Genomic DNA, 6,275 nt, shown 5'->3' with positions numbered 1-6,275 from the left:
TAAACAAAAAACAAAAAGAATTTTTTAAAGAAAAAGAAAAGTAAAGAAAGAAACATGCGCACACACATATACTCCTAAAATAAAAATTCTAAGAGAAAAAAAAGTTACTAGAAAAATTTTTTTCAAAAAAGGTAAAAATTAAAAAAAAGTTTCCAAAAACATTTTTTTATAAATGGTACCAAAAAAGAAAAAAAGAAAAACAAAAGTTTTGTGAGGGGTAGGAAAAATCATGTATCTCCCTTGTGTCCATAACCAGCCTCAGGTTGGAGTCTCTGGTCTTTTTGTGGTGTTTGATTTTCCTGTGGCTTGGTTGGTTTCTTAAGTCAGTTTGTTTGAACAGGCAGAAAGATGCTCTGCTTTACCCAGGATTTTGTGATCCTCGTCCCAGGTTAGTTCAATGGAAGGGAGATCTGCTTTGAGTATCACAAAAGAGGGAGACGGCTTTTTCCTCAAGTTTGGAGATGCTGTGATGAGGCTAGGTTCTGGGTAGTGTTGAAGCCTTTCAGCAAACAGTAGCTTTTCCCAGGGGCTAGTTTGTGATAAACTCAGAGAGCCCAGCCTGGAGTCACTCTCAGGGTTTCTGTTTACTGAATTTCAATTGATTGTCAAGGCTGCTAAAGGAGGGGCAGCCTCTGGCTCTGATTACCCAGTGAAGAAAGCCACTCCTGGGGCTAGCACCTGAGCTGGGTGACTTTTCCCTGGATGGAGCTCAGTCTGGCAGGTCAGCTTAGGTTCTTGTGACCTACTAAATGACTCTAGTTTTCATCCAAGGCTTAAGTTGGAGCTAGCAGCTTCACCGAGCATTGTCAGTATCCAAGATGGAGATCTCCAGTACTGGAGGGTGAGGGATGGCCTTCCCTCCTCTGCTCCCTGAGAAGTATTGAGGAAGCATTATATACACTAAATTTGGAATGATACAGAGAAGATTAACATGGCCCCTGCTTAAGGATGACAGGCAAATTCCTGTCATTCCATTACCTAATTTGTTAGGAAGTGGAAAGACTTGGGAAATAGATTATGAAGTGTAATAAGCCAAGTCCAAACAAACATAAGTCCCATGGTTTCCCTAATTTTCAATAACTAATATATGTCTGGGATAAGCAGAAAAGGTCAAAAGCTATGTGCTTATGACAAGAAAAGATTATGTTAAGGTAAATGAACCGAAGTTAGTGACACAAGTGGTTTTTTCTTTCTTGCTATTGTTTCTCACATACGTATAACGTTCAGTATGGTTTTTTTTTTTGTTTCTTTATATGTTCGGACCCCATGTTAAATCACTTATTTTCACTGTATTTGAAGTTGGTGCACCTACATCTTGTATATAGTCTCTTCTAATTTTTGGATGGGAAGGAGAAAAAGAAAATGCTTAAATAGGAATACAGGTTCACCCATTGTAACAATTAGATGCACAAGACACTATGTTGTAAAATGAACTTTACAATTGAGGCGGGGGAAGGGAGGAGGTGAGTGGACTTGTGGAGGTGGAAGGGAAGGGATAGTAGGGGAATAATAAAGGAGGAGTTAACAATGCTTGTTAGGAAATGTACTCATTGCCTTGCTTGTGTAAGTGTGACCCTTCTGTACAGTAATTTTGCAATTGAAAGACCCCAGACTCACTGGGATACTTTCTCAACGGGAGGGCACCCCAGAAACCAAGACTCCAAACCAGCAGATGCAACAAGCAAGAGGAGTTTATTTGGCATTTGTGCAAACGGACTCTCTGCCCCGGGCAGTCAGAGCGCCCTGAGCAGCAGTTACAGGCATTTTTAAAGGCAAAAACCACAAATTAGCATAAAACACTCTTTGTAAAACAATTGTCTCATGGCTGGTCTAAGGGGGGGTTTACATGGTTACAGGCCTATGATTGGTTGACATTTGGCTTAGCTTGTAGTCTTGCCAGGTGGTCGTTGTCAAGGTCCATCCCGGGGATTGTTGAACTGAACTGGAACTGAAAAACATAAACTAAAACTGAAAAACATGTACTATCTGTAACCTTTGACCTTGTCCTGGAGTGGGCTGACATCCGGACATCTGGGCCGGCCGATATCCGGATATCTGGGCCTCGAGACTCTGCCCAGTTTTATTTCCCAGGGAAGGGGGTCTGAATGCAAGCATATTTACAGAAGCAAAATCAGCAGTTAGCAAGTTAGTAATGGTAATGGTAAAGTGAGGTTTTTAATTTTTAATCTTTCAGCAATGAAAACATATAAAAATGTTCTGAGATGGAAGAGTTTATTTCCTTTATTTTACTCATAATATCGTTAAGAAATTAATGCACAACACTAATATGAAGGTATTTTGAATAAATGTGTGTGTGCCCACGCACTTGCATGTGTGTTGGCATGCTCAGAGTTTGAAATCAGGGCTTCAAAGTCTTGCTAGGCCTTTTTGCTCTATTGGTGAGCTACTAAATGAGCTACATCTCCATTCCTGGACCTTTGCTAGTTCATTAAAAGTTTTGAAAAATAATCTCATGAATTTATTTCGCCCTGATAGGCTTCCAACTGTTATCCACAAATCTCAGGCTCCTGAGTAGATATCCCCAGTAGTTAGGATTACAGGCATGATAAACCAGCAAAAGGCTTTCAGAATAACGTATAAAGTAGAAGAAAATTTACTTCACAGGGGCCTGTTTTATCATCTCCTACTTTTAAAACATTTTGGATTGATTATATGTGAATTTATTTCGTTTTAGAATTCTTAAAAGACAGTAAGTGTTAATATTTAAAAGTTTTAGTACTTTTTAAAAAGGATACCGGAACTGTGGGACAGAAGAAATATGCCTCTCTTTGTACCTCAATTTATAAGTTCTGTGCATGATAACCCAATGTGACCAAGACATTGTATGCTATTATTTCTTGGACAATATGAATATTGAATTGAGGGTGTCATAGAATGAAGAGATTTTATCTACTTTTTGTATATTGCTGAAAGACTTTTGGAAACTTTGACTCATTTTCTTCCTCACTCTGTGTGTCTTTGGGCCATACACATACTGCCTTTAATTACAATTTTTCCCAACACTAAAATGGTAATAACATTAGCATTATAGCAAATGTTATCTTAAGAATTAAAGGAAATAACACTTGTGAAATACTTAATATAAGCTTCTATGGATGAGCTTTGAGTTTAGCCAGCAGTCTTTTTTAAATACTAAATAAAATGTGATAAGTAGTACAGAAAACATTACATGTAGTGAGCAACCAGAACTAATATCTATTGACCATGCTCTGCTTCCAAGCAAGCCAGTGGGATAATTTCTCATGCTGTAAATCAAACTGGTTATCTTATGTCTTGTTAGAGTAAAAATACCAGAGACAGAACGATGAAGTTATGTTGTAGACTGAGATGAAATCGATATGAAAATGTGTAAAAATGATAAAACATAAAAGTATTTGAGCAGTATATTGTGTTTTACAACAATTAAGTTACATCACAAAGATAAAGAAGACCTAGAAGAATGAATTCTTTTTTTGTTGTCCTATCATAAGTCCTTAGATGGATGAACTCTTTCCTCATTCTTATACAGGCATCATCTGATGAGAGGAACTGTATTTTTTGTTTGCTTCCTTCCATTTATTCTTCAGTTTGAAATTTGAACCATTGGGACTGAAAGAAACCAAGGGAAATTAGATAAACAGGCTGTGGAAAAAACAATCAAAGTAAAATGAATGAACTACAGCCTTGTAAAAGGTCTAAATAAATTGAGATATATAGTCACAAGTGTAAACAGAAAATGATTTAAGCAATACCATCTTATTGAAAATTGAAAAATGTTAGGAGTTGCTACATTTTTTTCTTTTCTACCTTTAATTAATTATTGATCTGGTTTAAAGAGCTTAAAGATGAGATTAACATGAAACTGGATTAAAAATGGACAAAAGGCTGCATAGACAAGTTCTCCATACAGCCCTGAAAATCGCCTGTGGGTTTACAAAGTTGTGTTTAATACAACTTCTATGCTGGCTTAATGCTTTCTGAGTAAAAGTCATTCGATAAATATAATTCAAAATTACTATGATACTACTTCATAACTATTGTAACTCATAAAAAATCAATGGAACCAGTTGTGGTGGTAAAGGCTTGTAATTCCAAGCATTTAGGAGGTTGGATTTAAGTCTAAGGCCAGTTTGGATTACTGCAAATAGTATAAACCTGCCCTTTATTACCTTTGAACAAAAGGTAATAATGTTGGTGAGTGGGGAGAAAAGGAAATTTTCTACACTCTTGGTTAGTATTCTCACTGTAGAAAGTAGTATGCAGGTTTCTAAAGAAATTCAAAGTTGAAATATCATCTGACCCACCAATCATGTGATTATTTCTCACTGGGTAATTCGTAAATATATCTATAGTTAATTCTTATTCAAAACAGCCAAGATATAAGTCAAAGTTCAGTGTTCAACTACATACTAATAAAGCAAATGTGGTACATGCACAAATATCTTTTTTTTTTAATTGTATTTTATTTTATTTGAGAACATACTGTACAGGGGGGCTACAATTACATGGGCAGGATAATGAATACATTTCTTACCAAGCATTGCAGCCTCCTCCTTTGTTTACCCTTCACTTCCCTTCCCCGCCTCCCCCCTCCCCCTACCCAATTTTACCCCCCTCCCCCCCCCCCACACCGACATTGTAAAGCTGGTTTTGACATGACATTTTGTACTTCTCATTGTTGCAACAGGTCCACCTGAATCCTTAAACGACTTGTTTGTCCCCATCTCCTCCACATGTTATACTGACATCAAATATAGTGAAAGCGGGGGTTACACTGTGGGGGAGGGACATACAAAGCAACAAAGAAATAATCTTATAAATGCGTTAGAAACACATGCATGAAAGAAACGAAAACATTAAAATACATATTTAAGGGTTCATTTTCCTAACATCACATTATCTGACCTTTTCTGCTTGACTCATACCTATACTAGATATTGCAAATAAGGGAAACCATGGGACCTATGCTTCTTTGGGCCTGGCTTACTTCACTTAATATAATTTTTTCCAAACCTTTCCATTTCCTAACAAATGGGGAAATGTCATTCTTTCTGATGGAGGCATAGAATTCCATTGTGTATATATACCACATTTTCTTGATCCATTCATCTACTGAGGGGCATCTGGGTTGGTTCCATATCTTAGCTATGGTAAATAATGCTGCAATAAACATCGTTGTGCTGGTAGCTTTAGTGTGGTCTTGTTTGTAAACATTTGGGTAAATGCCCAAAAGTGGGATTGCTGGATCATAGGGGAGATCTATGTGAAGTCTTCTGAGGAACCTCCATACTGCTTTCCAAAGTGGTTGAACAAGTTTACATTCCCACCAACAATGAAGTAAGGTTCCTTTCTGTCCACATCCCCTCCAGCATCTGTTGTTGTTAGAGTTCTTGATTTTTGCTGTTCTAACTGGAGTGACGTGATATCTCAATGTTGTTTTGATTTGCATTTCTTTTATGGCTAGGGATGTTGAACATTTCTTCATGTGTCTATTGGCCATCCTTGTTTCTTCTTCAGAGAAGCTTCTCTTTAAGTCTTTCGCCCACTTATTTATTGGGCAGTTGTTTCTTTGAGGATTTGTTGTTGGGTGGTTTAATTTTTTGAGTTCCAAGTATATTTTAGATATGAGACCCTTGTCCGTTGTATGGCTAGTAAAGATCTTCTCCCAATCGGTGGGCTTTCTATTGATCTTGCCAGCTATGTCATTTGCCCTGCAGAAGCTCTGCAATCTTATGCAATCCCATTTGTCCAACCTTTCTTTGATTTGTTGTGCTTCCGGGTCTCTATTCAGACATAAAGGGGATCCAAATAGGGAAAGAAGAAATAAAACTCTCCCTCTTTGCAGATGACATGATCTTGTATTTAATGAATCCCATAGACTCCACTCCCAAATTACTCAAGCTGATTCAAAACTTTGGCAAAGTAGCAGGTTATAAAATTAACCCCCCAAAATCAATGGCTTTTCTATATGCCAACAATGAGAAAAGTGTGGCTGAAATTAGGAAAGCAACTCCATTTGTAATAGACCCACAAAAAATAAAATACCTAGGAATTAACTTAACCAAAGAAGTGAAGGACCTCTATGATGAAAACTTTAAAATCTTGAAAAAGGAAATCAACACAGAACTTAAAAAATGGCAAAACCTCCCATGCTCCTGGATTGGCAAGATTAACATCGTGAAAATTGCAATACTTCCCAAGGCTATCTACAAATTCAACGCGATACCTATCAAAATTCCACCCTCATTCTTCAAGGAAATAGAGGAGGCAATCCA

At 37.3% G+C, this 6,275-nt stretch overlaps 1 non-coding gene across 1 annotated transcript; it reads left to right on the top strand.

Moving 5' to 3' along the window:
* Nucleotides 1-877: 877 nt before the first annotated feature.
* Nucleotides 878-987, top strand: LOC138814782 (U6 spliceosomal RNA). The gene has a single exon (XR_011368090.1). It is a non-coding gene; the product is annotated as a U6 spliceosomal RNA (small nuclear RNA).
* The last annotated feature ends 5,288 nt before the right edge of the window (nt 988-6,275 follow it).

The sequence above is a fragment of the Dipodomys merriami genome, unplaced genomic scaffold, assembly GCF_024711535.1.
Source record: "Dipodomys merriami isolate MVZ:Mamm:240054 unplaced genomic scaffold, mDipMer1.0.p SCAF_61, whole genome shotgun sequence".
NCBI lineage: Eukaryota > Metazoa > Chordata > Mammalia > Rodentia > Heteromyidae > Dipodomys > Dipodomys merriami.
Note: the sequence above shows the minus strand (reverse complement) of the source record. Positions and strands in the feature narration are given on the sequence as shown.